The sequence below is a fragment of the Ambystoma mexicanum genome, chromosome 5p (assembly GCF_040938575.1).
Source record: "Ambystoma mexicanum isolate Mex_15411 chromosome 5p, UKY_AmexF1_1, whole genome shotgun sequence".
Classification (NCBI taxonomy): domain Eukaryota; kingdom Metazoa; phylum Chordata; class Amphibia; order Caudata; family Ambystomatidae; genus Ambystoma; species Ambystoma mexicanum.
The window spans coordinates 1,032,441,142-1,032,458,831 of record NC_090930.1 but is presented as its reverse complement, the minus strand read 5'-3'; positions in this window follow the sequence as shown (position 1 = coordinate 1,032,458,831).

Sequence of the window (17,690 nt, the reverse complement as noted above, 5' to 3'; positions counted from 1 at the left end):
TGGGCGTGGCTACCTTTTAAAGGAAAAAGGACCAAAAAGACTAGAACGGTAAGGTCCGCAAGGTGCCTAAGTAAGCCTCCATCTTTTCCACAGTGTCCAGGGTCACGTTGTGACAGTATGCCCCCTTCTCATCTGGGGTTCCCCGGGCTTATCCGGATGAAGGCGGTGAAAAAGACGTACCAAGCGAGGGGCATGGATGTGGCTTCTAGATTCCCAGGTACGCTCTGCAGTGGAGTACCCCTTCCAATGTACCAGGTACTGAACTGTACCATGTCTGTAGCGAGAGTCCACCAGCCTCTCCACCTCGTATTCCTCAGGTTCTGGATTATCGGGAATAGATGAGCGTGGCACTGTCCGACCATGCGGATCTGATAGATAGTCCTTGAGAAGGGACGAGTGGAACACAGGATGGATGCGCTTCATACTGTGAGGAAGCTTCAGGCGAAAGGCCACCGGATTGATCTGTGCGGAAATGGGGAAAGGCCCAATGAATCTGGCAGAAAACTTCCCTGGGTGTAGCCAGCGTGGTAAGAATTTAGTGGACAACCAAACCTTTGTGCCAACAGTCCATGTGGGGTTTTGAGATCTCTTCCTGTCAGCGTACCTCTTGTGGAGCTCCCTGCTGGTCTCCAAGTTCTTCTTAGCCTCCCCTTGTATACGTCTTAGTTCACTAAGCCTTTGGTAAACCGCAGGGACAGCAGTCGATGGTATCCCGACCAAGGGGATATGCATGGGATGAAAGCCATAGGAGAAAAAGAATGGACTGATTCCTAGGGAAGAGTGTACTGTATTATTATAGGCGAATTCCGCCGTGGAGAGAAAAGATGTCCAACTCTCCTGTTCTTGACCACAGAAACAACGAAGGTACTGTTCTAAGGTGGAGTTTAGACGCTCAGTTTGTCCGTTGCTTTGGGGGTGATAACCAGAAGAGAGAGCTCTACTGATTCCCAGAGTCTTGCACAGTGTAGACCAGAAACGAGAAGTGAATTGAGAGCCTCTGTCGGAAACAATAGTTTGGGGTAGACCGTGAAGCCTAACCACATCTCTCAGAAAAACCTCAGCTACTTCTGGAGCCGATGGTAGGCCAGGTAGAGGAGAAAAGTGTGCCATCTTACTCAGGGAATCTACTGTAACCATGATGGCGGTAGAACCCATAGAGAGAGGAAGATCCACAATAAAATCAGTAGAAATATGTTCCCAAGGACATGCTGGTAAGGGTCCTTGTTGGAGAAGACCCAAAGGGCGATGCGTAGAGGGCTTACTGGAGGCGCAAACAGGACATGCGGCTACATAAGCCTTCACATCCTTGGCTAAAGTGGGCCACCAGAAATACCTTGATACCAAATTGGTCGTGGCTCCTTGCCCCTTGTGGCCAGCAGAGGGTAGATCGTGACACCAAGACATAGCTTGACTTTGAAGCTCTTTAGACGGAAGGAACAGGGTGTCCTTGTAGAAATACACTGTCCCTCTTTTCTCCAAAGAAGACAGACGGTCGTTGGGTATCTGAGTAGAACTAGTAGTACGTTCAACCTCTTGTAGAAATGAATTGACCGCCCCTAATATCCTCTTCCCCGAAAGAATCTCTTCAGGTTTGTGTCCTTCTACTGGACATTCTTCTCCTAGGCTCCGGGATAAGGCATCAGCCAACACGTTCTCCTTCCCCGGAAGATACGTGATGTCAAAGTCAAATTGGGAGAAGAAATATGCCCACCGGGCATGTCTGGAATTGCGACACTCCATTTGTTGGAGTACCTTGAGGTTCCTATGATCCGTTCTCACCAGAAATGGATGGGCCGCCCCCTGTAACAGATGTCTCCACTCGACACAAGCCTGGCGGATGGCCAACAATTCCCGTTCCAAAACCGAGTAGTTTCTTTTACTCGGGGTGAGTGTCCGGGAGTAGTACGCCACCGGGTGTTCGATACCATCCTTACCAGACTGTAATAAGGCTGCTCCTATGGCACCTCCAGAGGCGTCCGTTTCAACCACAAAAGGAAGGGACTGATTGGGTTGAATGAGGATGGGGGCAGTGGTGAAAGCTTCTTTGAGTACCTGGAAAGCTTGTTCAGCCTTCGAGTCCCATGAAAATTCTTGACCTTTCTTTAGTAGGTTAGTAATGAGTAGCACAATCTCCGAAAAATTTGGGATAAAGCGTCTGTAAAAGTTTGAGAGACCCAAGAACCTTTGTATATCCTTAGGGCTGCTGGGAGTGGGCCATAGAAGTACCGCCTTCACCTTCTCGGGATCCATCTGAACTCCTTCTTTGGAGAGAATAAAGCCAAGGTAGGGAACAGACGAGGATTCGAAGATGCACTTTTCTGGCTTTAACAATAAATGATTCTCTTGTAGTCGTCTTAACACCTGCTCAACGTGTCTGTGATGTTCGGCCAGAGAAGAAGAGAAGATAAGAATGTCGTCAAGATAGACTACTGCAAAAGAGTATAGCAGATCTGAGAATATCTTGTCCACAAACCGTTGGAAAACCGCCGGAGCGTTTACCAGTCCGAAGGGCATCACTCGATATTCAAAGTGTCCCAGAGGAGTTCTGAAGGCGGTCTTCCACTCATCTCCATCCTTGATTCTCAACAAATGATAGGCACCTCGAAGGTCTAGTTTGGTGAAAATGTTAGCCCCTTCAACTGCTTCCAGTACTTCCTTTATAAGCGGCATGGGATATCTGTCTCTTATAGTCATACGGTTCAAACCTCGATAATCAATACACGGTCTCAATTCGGAGGTCCCTTTCTTGGGTACAAAAAACATAGAAGCTCCGGCAGAGGAGCGTGACTCTCTGATGAGACCGTTCTGAAGGTTTGCTTCCAGGTATTCCTTAAGGGACCTTCTTTCTGGGAGAGACATGGGATACATTCGGCCAAAAGGAACTGAAGCACCTGGTTTTAATTCAATGGAGCAGTCTTCAGGCCGATGAAGAGGTAAAGAGCGTGGTAGTTCATCTTGAAAAAGTTTGGCGTATTGTTGGTAGCAGAGCGGCACCATCTGCACCACTGAGGCGGACTTAGGAGTAGGGATTCCCTTACCGGGAACCAGATTAGTCTGGAGAAGGCAGGAAGAAGTACAGAAAGAAGACGAAAAGCATATAGTGTTGGCTGACCAGTCAATAGTAGGATTATGCCTACGTAGCCATGGTATACCCAGTATTATTGGGAAGTGTGCGGCTCTTATCACATCGAAAACAATCTGTTCCTGGTGTTGAAAAAGAAGCATAGTAGCAGGTAAGGTTTCTTGTACAATGGGCCCGGAGGAGAGTGGAGTTCCATCCACTCTTTCTACGGGTAAGGAACGACTCTTTTGTAGAAAAGGCACCCCCTGATCTTGAGCCCACTGGACATCGATGAAATTACCCGCAGCACCACAGTCCAACATAGCCAAGACCTCAACAGTGGGATTGGGCTCAAAAGTGAGATGAATGGTGAACACCAACAATCTGTTATCATCTTCTATAGCCTTCTGACAAGTAAGGTTGCAGGGATTGATCATCTCTGCCCGGTTCTTATCCCTGCTCAAGACCGAGGAGAAGCGTTTCCCGAACATCTTGGAGGTACTTCGGGGCAGTTCCGGAGCAAATGCTTAGAAGATCCACAGTACATGCAGAGACCTAGATCTCTACGTCTCTTTCTCTCCTCTGGAGTCAGGGGACCTCTAGTAGTTCCGATCTGCATTGGTTCTTCAGTCTGGCTCCGATTAGGAAGAGAAACTGGAGTAGTACTGGCAGAAGGAAGGTTTCGGAACCTCCTCCTTTCTTGTCTTCGCTCTTGAAGTCGGTATTCCAGCTGAAGAGTCAAAGTCACTAGTTCTTGGAAGGAGGTCGGACGAGCCACTCTGGCTAGCTCGTCTTTGAGATCGTCATGGAGTCCCCGGCGAAAGAGGGTTTGTTGAGCAGAGTCAGGCCATCCTGCATCCTTTGCCAGTCTGATAAAAGCAGAAGCAAAAGTTTGAACATCTTGATTCCCTTGACGAATGTCCAAGAGGGCTTCATAAGAGGAAAACTGTACCTCAGGTCTGTCGAATCTGGCTCTCATCTGTTGGGTAAATAGGGAATAATCGTTGATTGCTGGATCGGATTGGGATATCAACGGGGTGGCCCAAGCCAAGGCGTTTCCGACGAGATTAGCAACAAGGAAACCAACCTTGGACCTGTCCAATTCGTAGGCCTTCGGTCTAAAAGTGAAATAGACCATGCAAGCATCCAGGAATTCCTTCAAATGTTTTGGATTGCCGTCATACTTTCCAAAAGAGAATGACTGTGGAGGCAAGTCGCCACGAGTGTCATCTCGTACTGCGATCTGTTGTCATAGACTGACATTTTCGGTTCGGAGATTCTGTACTTCAGTCTGAAGGCCTTGGATAGCAGCTACCATCTCCTGAAACTGCTCTAGGGAGGCCATGTTGACTTGTGGGTGTTGCAAACTGTCAGAATCGGAAACTACCACCCCCGAAGACTCCTCACCTGACTCCTTAGAGGAATACTCCTTAGTAGATGTCTTTGGTCTTCTTCTCTCCTCCTTCTTGATCTCCTGCGGGTCTTCGTCTGTCTTGGTGCTCTTCCTTCCCTTCTTGTCCTTCTTGCGCTCGTAGAGATAGGGACGAGCTCCGCTTGAGGCCACCCTGACAGTGGTAGGAACAAGCTGTCAGGTGGACCCAGGGGAGCCAGTCCTGTAACGTCAGGGAAAAAGCCAGTGACGGCAGAAAAAACCCTGTTAGATGGTGAGTCCTTGCTGGCAGGGAGTGTTTCGGAAGTGGAGGGCTGATGTCGAAAAGGATTGGAAGAGAGTCCACTGCGATCCAAGGAAGGCAAAGCGGAGGCTGTACACGAGTAGTCCGGAGGAATGGTAAGGCTATAATGCTGGTAAGAGTGAGAGAGAAAGAGAGAGAGACAGAGAGAGAGAGAGAGAGAGAGAGAGAGAGAGAAGAAGGAGAGCGTGATCAGAAGCAGGAGCGAGCAAGGAGGGGAGAGAGCGAAATAGTAAGGAGAGTGAGCGGGAGCGAAGGCGTATGCACAAGAGTCAGGTATCTAGCGAGAGAGAGAGCAAACGGGAGCGAAAGCGTATGCACAAGAGTCAGGTATCTAGCGAAAGCGAGAGAGAGAGAGCAAGCGGGAGCGAAAGCGTATGCACAAGAGTCAGGTATCTGGCGAAAGCGAGAGAGAGAGCAACAGAGGGGCAAAAAGGATGGCTTTACAGTACGGAGCCTGAACAAAGGGAAAGAGCTGAGAAAACAGGGAAGCCAAGGCGGGCTGAGTACTAGGTAGATAAAGTATCAAGGGACCGAGCTCAAAGAGCGGCACTGCAGGCGATGTTAGCGAAAGGCTGACAATGCGAGTTGCAACGCACAGCGTTGTGGGCGTGGCTACCTTTTAAAGGAAAAAGGACCAAAAAGACTAGAACGGTAAGGTCCGCAAGGTGTCTAAGTAAGCCTCCATCTTTTCCACAGTGTCCAGGGTCGCGTTGTGACATTTGGTCAAGCTCCTTTTGTCAACCTCTCTTCTACAGTCTTTTGATGCTTGACAATGTTTGTTCCAGGTTTCCCCCAACTGACATCTCGTGTCAGGAGAATTGCACAAATGTTGTCTCTTTATTTCTCTTCAATTCTCTTGTGGCTCTTGGCAATGTTGGTCCCAGGTTTCTCCCAACTGACCTCTCATGTCAGGAGAATTGCACCAGTATCGCCTTTTTCATTCAGTTATATTTGCTCGGTTTTCAAAAGTACTTTCACAATGCTTCTTAGCATGTGAGCACATCCTGGGACCCCCTTTACTACCAGGCTGACTCACTGTGCAGTGTCTGCGATGTGCTTGCGAGGGGCCATCTTCCCGGTGTAGCCAGAGGCTCTCTGGGTCTCTGTGTCGGCTGCCCTGACTTCCACTGCCAAGACTCACGCAGCCTCGGAGGACCGCATCTCTTAGGGCCCCGCTGCGCATCACCTGCTCTCTCTCTCCCAGCCTTCTCCTCCAGTCCTGAGCGACACTGTATGGCTTCTGCTGCGCGTCTCTCTCTCTCTCTCTCTCTCTCTGGCACGGTCCTCCATAGGTCTTCTGCTTCCGGTCATGCTTCCCGCTCTGCGCACTGTGCTGTCTTCCTTCTCTCTCTCTCTCTTCGGTCTTGACATTCTACTGGTTGTCTCTTCTTCCACAGCTGATCAGGGGATTTAAATGTCCAGCATAATTGACTGGGCTGTCAAAAATTACACTGCATGTTGTTTTCAGGGTCACATTTTCTCCACATGTACTCCTTGTGCCTCCTCCTCATCACAGTAATTAGAGATTTCTGGGACTTGGAGTTCTCATAAGTTTCAAATGATTTTGGATCATATTGTTGAACTGTTGTTTCTAAAATACAACAATCTGGTAGGTTTCCCATTCTCGTGGATCAAATATTCTTCACAAAAAAGAGAATTATACCACTTTGCTCCCTGTGGAGTCACCACTCTCCCCTGACAGCCATCTCTTACCATGTGATCCACTCTCAGAATACCACCCGCAGGGTTAAGGTCAGGTAGCAGCTGCCTTCTCCTGGCCACATGGGAGGAGACTCCAGGCTGGGGATCAGTGATTAAACCGCAGGAGTAATCACACGTGACAGACTATTAGAATACATAACACAGAAATAAGTTAATTTTGATAGCACGGGTGTTGTTAGGTCTGGAAAAGATCCAAGGCTATGCTAATGTCGGGACTGTCAAGATTGGGGGTTAGCTAGCCATTTGCTTGTAGTCCCTGAGCTTCTATCTGGGCTACGACCATAGGAACCAGGGCTATAGCCCCCTCACGGACCCCCTAGCACCTATGTTTGAGAGACAGAAATAAGAGCCTCTTTCATTGGGGCTCATTATGGATTTGGTGATATTTCCAGCAGAAACACTGCCAACTCATTTATTGTGACCATCACTTGGTCTGACATAAATGCTGCCACATTATGAGGGTGCTATTGGCAGTGTTCAATGCCATTGTCAGAGCCCGAAGAACTCTGCGGATAAAGCATTGGGCAAATTGGTCCCATTTCGCTCTCCGAAATTTCTGCGCAAAATCAAATAAATGTAATTCCGCTCGGCCCTTCCGCTTTAGTGTGGAGCGAAGAAGAATGGTGGCCTGTAGCTGCAGAGACAATGCATGTGAAATGTCATCCCGCATGCGCTTTTAAATGTGTAGCTGCTTAACAATGCGCATGAGTTTCTTGGTGTGCTTTGAGAAAAGCAAAGCCTATGTTTCTCTTGCTCATGCATGCGCCTTAAATGACACTTCAGCAGTAGTGTAGCATGCTTTGCTGTTGCTTGTGCATGCACCTTATGTCATGTGTGCACCTTACCTCATGCTTCAATTTAGGAATAGCAAACCATACATTTTTCTTGCTGGTGCATACGCCTTACGTCACTCTTCACTTCCGGAGAAGTAAAGCACATGTTTCCCTTGCTCATGCAAGCACCTTACTCCTGCTTCACTTCCGGTGAAGCAAAACATACATTTCTATCGCTCGTGCATGTTCAAATGCATGTTTCTCTTGCTTGTGCTTGGGCCCTATGGCACACTTCTCTTCAGGAGAAGCAAAGCATAGGTTTCTCCTGCATGTGCATGCACTTTAGTTCGGCTTGCTTTGCCCAATTTTTTTTGGTGAAAGTGAAGCGTGAAAAACAAGCAAAACGATTGGTTGGCTTGTGTGTGACAGCCTATATAAGGGCGTTTTACCTCCAGTCTCCAATACCTTCCATATAGCTCCCCAGCATGGATGACCTGCCATGAGCGGCACCGGAAGAGTAGTTCAGATAGTCCAGAACAAGACCCTGTGGATAGCATCTGGAGCTCCAATCTTCACAAGGATAGCTGACCTTCAAAAAGAAATTGAGGTTGTGATGTTGGACGAACAACTAGCGAAGCTGAGTAGGAACTTCTGCCAAGGATTGGATCAGAACCCGAACCCTCTGATCAGAAGACAAGTCCACACAGACCAAGAAGAATCCAAACCCATGACTACATGCTCAACCTGAGAAGATGGAGTAATGATGCTCAAGCCTCAGGATCAAATAATCACTGCTGATGGATAAAGTCTATCAGCAAGAAGAAGAACACAGAGAGAGGCTCCAATACACCTGTTCATTTGGAGAAAGGAGCCAGAACAGGAGCAAGAGGCCCATCACTATCACTCAACTTCTTCCTCTATTGTCCCCCTTTCAGTCTTTTTCCCTTCTCTTTTCCCACTCTTCTCCCTCCATTTATCCTGCTTTCCCTTTTTCTGCCTTTCAAACCAGGATTTTGGGGAAAAGACTGAACCAGAAATTCTACCAACAGTAATTAATGCCTCCGTTTTTTGGAAATAAAGTTGAGGAGATACCTTCAGCACTTGACCACAAGATCCGCCTCTACTTTAATGCCAAACCTAAAATTTGGCAGTGCAGTGAAAGTGTCAGCAATGGTATTTCTTCATAAAAGGAGCAGTAACAGAATTGCTGCATTTTTATTTCATCAACTCGTATTGAGAAATACTGACCCAGTGCTCAGTCAGCAATCTGCCTTTTTTCTGTCATGTTATACCTAATTGTTCATAAGGGGAATGTTTTATGATTTTAGATACTCTTACTACCCAAAAATCGGCATGGTTCACATAAGTCGTTTCTTATTATTCTAAAAAGACTAGGCTGAGTGGAATAAATAGATGTTTAATTTTCCGAAAAGCATTAACCCAGTTTGAATTATAGTGACCTATTGGCTCCGAGTCGAATCAGACCTTCACCTACTTGGCTCGTTTCCACTTGGAGAGCCGTCTCTATGGAGAATCGAATGCCTTGAGACTAATCAAACTAAGTTTGCACTATTCGTACTGGCCTTCGAGTTGAGCTCTTTGATGCTGACCCATTCCTAGAACACAGGAGCATAGAGAGTGCCAGAGGGATCCATGTAAAATAAGAAAAGTGTAATTAATTATGTGATGGATCGATACTTTTCATATTTGAACTATATTCTGTGCATATATTTATATATGACCGCATTATAAGTTTGCTGATATCCTGCTGGTAATTCCGGCAGTATACCAGCAAACTTACCTACCGTTTTCACCGCCTGATATATTTCAGGTGGTGAAAAGGGCAGTAAATCCCCAATCCGTGGAGTCCCATAGGACTGCACGGAGGTGATTGCAGGTCTTACCGGTGGTATCCAGTCATTGCATCGAATACAAAGCATTGGGCCTCATTACACAGATGGCGGAGAACCATGGCGCTATTAGCGCCATGGTTCATGCTGGTAAAATACCGGCACCGCCTTGGTGGAAAGGGGAATTACCGCCCTATTCCAAGGTTGGCGGGGCAGTAATTCCCCCTTCCACCATTGCCCTTCCCCATTCCCATTTTTGCCCCATAGGGCTCAATGGGAATGGGGAAGGCGCTAATTACGGTACCGCAAATTGCGGTACCGTAATTAGCTCCCTTTGCGGGTTGGTTTTTAACGCCTGCAAAAAGCAGGCGTTAAATCCCCCAACCCGCAAAGGGACCTCGTAGTAAGGCGGTAAGGATTTACCGGTACCGGTATTTTACCGGTACCGGTAAATCCTTAGCGCCATCCGTGTAATGAGGCCCATTGAATGCCAAAGCATCGTAAAAAATGCATTAAAAAAAAGCATGCAATGCATTTTTTTCAAAGGTAAAGGTTTTATTTTAATTATAATGGGTTTTAAGTGGTAAAAAAACGGGGGTTCAAGGGTGCCCCCACATAAAAAAAATGAAAAAAGAATACATTTGATGCTTTTTTTTCGTTGCTTTTTTTTTAGATTCTAAGACATTCGATGCAATCACTATAAACCATTACCGGCACCGTATTACAGCTGCCGGTAATACCAGCAGTTTTCTACCGGTGGGGGCCTGATTTACCTCCAGCTCTTTGATCTTTCAAGGAATTACTGGCACTTTTCCCACACCGCAAAACTTGCATTGAGGCCCCTATGGCCATATAAAAGTGCCATTCCGTATTCTGTATCTATATACAGAATATGGAATGACACTTTTCATAGTTTGCGGGGGAGCTCTGAATCAGGCCCTGAGCGGGTATTTGATCTCACAAGATGGGGTGAACAATTTGCCTTAGGGGTCAGACCCTGTGGGTGCAGAAACAGTGCATGAAGAAGAGTGATTGGAGAGGAAAATATGTACTGCAGGCAGACGGACATTAGGAATACGGTAAGATCTGCATTAGGGACCGCATGGTAGAGTGAAAGTTGGCAGTCACTTCAAGATGGAGGCTGGTGCAGAAGAAAAGGCAAGACTGCCGGGGTGGGAGAATAAATGCAGCACGGGAAAGAGACAGCAGCATGTAATGAATGGGAGATGGTCTACAGGGAAAATAGACTGACGCGGGAAGGGAGAGTGCCATATGGTGAATACTGCAGGAAAAGAGACTCTTGAGCAGAATAGACAGGCCACAGAGGATTGGAGCAGAGCAATGGCGTCAGGTTATCCGTGGCATCTCTAGGGAGGGCGGGGGGGGCACAGGCCTACCTTTCATAATTCCTTGCCTGCCCTTTGATCCCCCTGCAGTGAGCAGCGGGAAGCCTGGTCCCAGGCCCACGCAGCATGCTGAAAATGTGTGAGCCATCACATTGTGATGAGTTCCCCAGCTTGTACACTCCAGGTAGTTGAAATGTGTGCACACTGCAGGTAATGGGACCTGCAGCTGCAGTATGACATTTCACCAGCAATACTGCCTGCGAGAAGCCTTCCTCAGTTCACACGTTCTTTGGCTTTCTGCAATGTTTTATATAAAAAGAATGGTACAGCTGAAGACTAAGAGGTGCCTATATATCGGCAGACTGGGCCCAGGCCCGGAGTCTTTACCTAGAGTACACGTGATTTTTTTAAATGTTGTTGTGACCTACCATGTTGTGCACGGCAAAACACACCACTGTTCATGTTACTGTGGCCTCGATTTTCCTGTATCAAGCTGTAATTATTGCTATTATAACACATTATTGTGCATAGCGCCTCATGACTGATTCAGCCTGATTGTAAGCACTGCAAAAACAAGGGTCATTACCACCGAATGTTCATGTACTCGATGTATCCCCCTTTGCTGGATGAAGGGGCTGATTCAGTCTTGCCAGGTTCTGAATTTGGAAGGTGCAGGCTAGCCAGCAATTTTCAGACTGGAACCTTTAATTCTTTGAGCTATCCACTCAAACAACAGTATGTTTAATTGTGCAGTCCTGTATCCTGCTCCCTCCAGTACCAGTTTTAATACAAAATATAAAAAATATAAAATAAAAATATCACATGTGTAAGGAGTAGTTAACCATGACGTATCCATCCTGCTTGCTTCTGCACTCTGTAATAATAATAAGGTATTATATAACCTAGCAATTTAACGCTCAGTCAAGACGTAAAAAGATAGCTCAGCGTGTTAATTTCTTGCGGCCATCATGTGATGGACATGTCACGGGTTCATATCCTGGCAATGTCAACTCATCCTTTCGTCAGCCTGAGAACATGAAAGGATGGGATGAAATAATTGCACATACAAGCGTTCCAGTTTATGTGCTTTGCCAAAAGTGCATTATAAGCAACTGCTTGTTTTATTGATATGTCTGGAGCTGGAGGAGGTTGAGATAAGAATGGATGGCCTTTCAGATGAGAGCACTGTCACACAGCTTGCTTTCAACACCAATCAAGAAGTTACTTATCAAATTGGTTTTTGCATAGTATATATATATATATATATATATATATATATATATATATATATATAATGCAAAAACCAATTTTATATATATATATAACGCACAGTGCATGTATGTTTCATTATTTATCACTGGCAATTATAAGTGGCTACCCTGCAAGTTTGCCCGTGGACCCCTGTGCCCCCCTTCGCGCCCCCCCAGTATAGTTCCTGCATATGCCACTTGTTCATATATTGTCCAATTTCAGAGACACAGGAAGACGGGCATTTTCAGGTATAGAAAGAGGCTGTGAAAAAATGCATTAAACACCACAGATTAGATATAGTTGTAACCCTATGAACAGCGTGTTCATTCACTTTGTATCTCGTCCCAAAGCTCCACGCTATACCCTCACCTCCCCCCCGCCCCCTCACCCCCCCCACCTCCAAACTTTCCCCAAGGCAATACTTTCCCAGGTGCACAGAAAAAAAGTGCGTATTTTTTTCAAATGCCATGTTTAATATTTAAAAATCAGCCTAAACTATCAATTGTTATTCCCTGACCCAAAAAGCCAAAGGCATGGGGGCCACCAAGCCCCTGCCTTGGTCCTGACGCAGATTGCAGTTCGGTAAGAGCGCGGCTGGACGTTTGAGGGCGGCGGCATTAACCTCTTCGCGCGGCGTTATCATTGGAGAGCAGCCACGCTCACGCTGAGGCCGCGTTCCCGCGCAGAGCCTTCCGGTCACTGGGCCGTGTCCGCGAGCCAGCCCCGGGCGGCATCTAACGGACCTCCAGCCGCCGCTTCCTGCATCCCGGACTAGCACTAATTGAAAATGTGGGTGGCCTTGCTTATTTATTCTTCGGGAATGTGGTGGGTTATGTTTTCATGCCACGTTCTCAGCGGTGCAGCGTTTCCATTTCAAAACCGCTACAAGAGGAAGCGGGCGGGGGGAGGGGGGGGGGATGCCGTTTGAAAAGAAGATACTGTGGCACGCATATATCCCCCGTAGCTTTTCACGGGACTTTTACATCTCATCTACAAAGAAAAAATATCTGCGTTTTTCTGGGGTTCTCATGACAATGCTGCGGCCACTCTTGGTCTTGTATTTCCCTGTGATGCACGGGGACTGCTTTAAGGTGCGTTGACCAGCTCCGTCTCAGGAAAAACACACCGCAATTAGACGCCATTGTCTGATGGAGTCTGCCTTATTTATTTTTTTTAGCAGTTTTGTAACAGTGGCAAACAACCTCTTGTAGACAGGGCCATTTTAAGCTATTTTGTGGGCCGGGGTACAGGCCCCTTTGGGGCCCCCTCGAACTAAAGAAATAAATCAATCCAGAATCTCGTGTCACACAATATGCAAGGGGACCACTCCCTTTGGTCAACCCCGCTTTTAATCCTTATGGGAATCGCAATAGTAAACGGTGACATTTCAAGGGCAGTGTAAGTAATTCACAACCCGCCTACCTGTGTTCTAAACTAGTTCAAGGGCACTTTTTAACAACAGCAGCCACGGGGAAGGTATAAGAAGAAGTAACACATACTCTACCGGGCACAGACGCAGAACTCGGATTAGCAGCCTCACAGAATATAAAAGCGCTCAAGCATGGGTACAGCAGACTGATTGGAAGCAACAAGAAAGGTAGCATAGATATTGGATACATACAGGCTAGGAGCTAAAAGGAAGGTGCACGTATCAGTATTTAGGCCATGGTTTTCAAGGGATACTGCTGTTAGTGTGCAAAGAATCATGAACTTGTGGTGCGCTATAAATCAATGGTCACTATTATTATTTATGAGGCAATATTATAGCCAGTTAAATCAAAAGTGAGGTGTTTTGAAGAGTATCTTGACAAACTAAATAATTATTCGGTGCTAACAATTTTGTACTGTTTATCGACTGGCAAATATGACAGGTTAATTGATTTGCCCAGGACCACGCACTTTAAGAGGCGCGGCTGGGATTTTCAGCCCAGTGTGTAATTTCGGGACTTGAAGAAACCGTTGTCCAATTAATGTCATATAGCAAGGTGCACATATTTGGGAATGACTTACATGAACTAAAATAATAGCCTGTTTTGTAGTTTGTAGACCTAACTAGGAAGGTACACAAATCACACAATAACCCAATATTTAAAAAGAATCTTCTTAGAGGCATGTTATGCTGAAGCATTTCATTTTAGAACTTTAAATACCCCCAACACATAGCCTTGTGGATTTCTATTTGTGATGTGCAGAAAAACATTTAAAAAAGCCAATCACAGACATCTGATATTGGGCCATCTCTTTTTTTTTTATTATCTAGGACACCCTTCCAATCAAAGGCCTGGTGTTAATGCAAAAAATCAGGCAATTGGCTTATAAACCTCAGCACTTTGGTTCCAGAGTCTTACATGTTGCAACCTAATCACCTCTCCCTACTGGCACTTTATGTTCTTCGTTGGGGGTTGGCACCCAATTTTCAAACTGAAACCAAAATAGTGATGGTTGGAAGGTTTTGAATTAATCTGAACCACTGACATTGCTCTTGGCAAACTTCCACAGCACTGTTTTTTAGCCCGTCTACGCCATTGCAAAAGGGGTTCAGCCATATGCAAAAAAGTCTCCCAGTACTGACAGTCTGAAGGGCATGTCAGCTTGCCCTTAACAAGATGAGCAAAAACCCAGCGGAGTACAGCAGAAGGCTGGGCTCCACTGGTAAAAGTCAGGCTAGGATGGTCAGACAAAAGCAAAAAGTTGGGGGTTTCACAACTGGAGGGAAAATTACACATGAATGGAAATCTTTCCTAACAGACATGCCTCTGGCCACATAATAACACTCATGTTTAGTTTACCCTTGATTCCCAGTGAAAAAGGCCACACCAGTGACGCAGTAAGAAAATGCAACCAGACTGGCTGCAGCAATGCAGGCCAGCCTAGTCATGTATCACATACATGATATGTGTTGTTATGTGTGTTGGGAAGGAGAGAGGGTCTTCCCATCTCCCTAGGTGATACCGAATGAGAAATAGACGCTAAGAGTGCACACTCAGGGAGCAGGGGGTAGGTGGGTGCACATAGAGGAGGGTATGCGATCACCTTAGTGCATGCATTGCAAGCTATATTGTAGATGCCGGTGTGAACGCCATCTTGGCAAATGGCAGCCATTTTAGAATCTAGGCCCATGCGCGGCAAACCGCATTATGTTGTTAGTATAAGATCTCAGATACCACCCCATCCTGTACAGGTTTAAGAGATCCATAAATTCCTCCATTGTCCAAGATGTTACAGGCCCTCATGCCCTGGGAAGAATGCACCTTATAAGGTCATAAAAAAGGAGAATAGCGCCTCTCGGCAGTAACATCCCATGGAATAGATAGCAAGGCCCTCCTGCCCCCAACGATCACAACATGAGAAATACAGATTTGCAATGCTTTCATCCTGAGGCTGCCGCAGGGTGTGATTTTTTACTTTTATTATTAGTATTGATTTCTTAAGGAGGACATTACAGAAAGGAAAAGAGAAGTGTAGGGAGCCTTCCCGAGTGAGGGGAGAAGGTGGTACCACTTACATTGTGTAACAGAGGAAAACAGGGATAAATAGGAGGGATAATAGGGATAAATAGGAGCCCTGCATAGTAAGTGGGCTCGGATATGGTAGTTGTTGTTTTAGCTTGTTATTTTAACTTATTTTAACTTGTTGTTTTAGTGTTTTGTGATTTTCCTTTGTACAAGGTGAAGGCCTGAGGAGGGGCGTTGTTAAAGGAGCAGCTTGTTTTGAGTGCATGGAGTGCATGGAGTGCGAGAGCGGATGCGGGTGAAGGGGAGGAGAGGGAAAGTAACGTGGGCTGACGGGGAAAAGGAAACAGCACATCTATATTTTTGGCTGTGACATCTACAGTGTGCGCAGCACACGATTAGAAGCGTATGGTCGTTTTAGAGCCACACATCGCCGCAATGGGAGGGAATACCCCATTAGAGTACATGTACATTTCTAGCAGCGAAGTACAGGGGCAAACAGTTACAGAACAGAAAGGAAATCTTTGATTTATGGAAGATGATTGAGGATGTGGGAGACTTCAATGAGGGAGGGGCATGGAGTACTCACGAAGGGGATAAACAAGCAGAAGGGGATGTGACACGGACAGAATACAAGGGGATATATCCATTGGCAGTGCGCCCAGTAACAAGGTACACTAACTCAACCTATGTGTCCACCCCGGCCATGACCCCTTCACCCACATATATACCCACTCCAGTAACTGATCTGACTCAGGAGTGCGCAGGGCAGAGGGAATTAGAAGGAGCACTAGATTCTGTGCAAGTAGAGCTAGCGCGACTGCTAGCAGCACAGAGTGATGCGAAGGGGAGCAGGTTAGATGAGTGGAGGGCGGGGGACATTTTGTTTAGACTGGACAGTACGGCAATAAAGGATGTACATATTGAGAAGAAAGAGGGTGGGCAAGCAGGCAGCACAGGGTAAGGAACTGTAAGGTCCGATAGAAGTTTAGGCCGGAATCCCAGAGAAGATGGGTGAAGTACCGTGGATGAGTTTGAGGATGATGGTGAGGAGGAAGCGCAACAGGCACCGGAAATAACACCTTCAGTGGAAAGTTTGTGGATTGAGGGGGTAAGGAGGTTTGCCCAGATGGCAGTAGCAGAGAAAAAGGGAAGGGAAAGGAAGAGAGTAGGCTTACAGGTGCTGTGATACACAAGGGCATGACTAGGGCACTGTATGTGCCCTGGATGCAGATGAACAAGAAACATTTGATTAAAGTGCTCCTGCCTTTAACAGCAGGCATGGGGAAATGGATATACGCATTTGAAAAACAGACTGCGGGTGTACCCCATGCCAGGGGTGATATGAAAAGTTTGTTAGTGATGATAGCGGGGGATCAGATCAAGCGGGCGATGTATGGATTAAAGCAGGATACCCAGGAGTAATGCTAGAGGACGATGCACATGCCGGCACACTGTTCAACAACATCAGAGCGCAGGTGTGCCGTGCTTCGGTGCACGTACACCAACACACCAGACCTACAGTCAATTATGCAATACACTATGGGTGATGACAAAGACCCCACGCAATACATTATTACTGTTCAGGAGATGTGGAAGATGGAGATGGGGGACCAATGAGACCGATCAGTTCCTCTTTTTTATTTCGTCATCAAAAGGGGCTTACCAAAAGAAGTACAGAAGGCTAGGCTAAAATTGTGGGCATTGAAGTGAAAAGGTGGCTGGATATTCAGACTCTAATAATACACCACTGCAAACAAATAAAGGAATGTGAAAAGGAAACGGCAAAACAACTGCAGGCAAATGAGGCAAAATTTGTACAGAGAAAGTTGGCTAAAATAGCTGAAGAGGGGACGATGCCCACACCTGCACAGACAGAGATGACAGGGATTGCGCAGGCACCCACGGATGTCCGAATAGCAGCATTTTTGCCAGAAGGAGACAAAGGGCAGTGGGGAGCTGGATCACAGTACCCCACCCAGGAGTAGCAGCAAGGAGGTCAGCAGTGCGTGAGGGGTGGATTTAGAGGGGGTAGAGAGGGATTTGGAAGCACGGGGCAAAGCAGGGTGGGTATGGGTCCCTCAAAGTGTTGGAATTGCAGGAATTGGGGGCATTTTCCGAGAGAGTGTAGGAGCAGGCCAGGGCTCGGATATAATATGTAAAATAACTATCACCCACCACCCCAGAACACACAGCAAATGTCAACACAGAGGATGACCTCCATACCCTATGAAATACACCAAGCATACATGCAGCTCCCACCCCGGCCCCCGGGGGTGCAAGCACAACAACATCAGCCCCCACAACAAACTATGACCCAACACGGAAATGTTAACATGCACACACCCAACGAAATGCCGAATGGCACCATAGTGCCCTACCAAGGGGTGAGCGTTATGGGAAACAACACTTTCATGTTCCCCAGAACTAACACATACCCGGATTAGGACAGCCCACAGAGAGCGCTTGCATGCCCAGTTCTATTTATGACTGTCCGCCTGGATGAGAAGCCCTTATTGGATGCAGAAATAGGAAACAAAC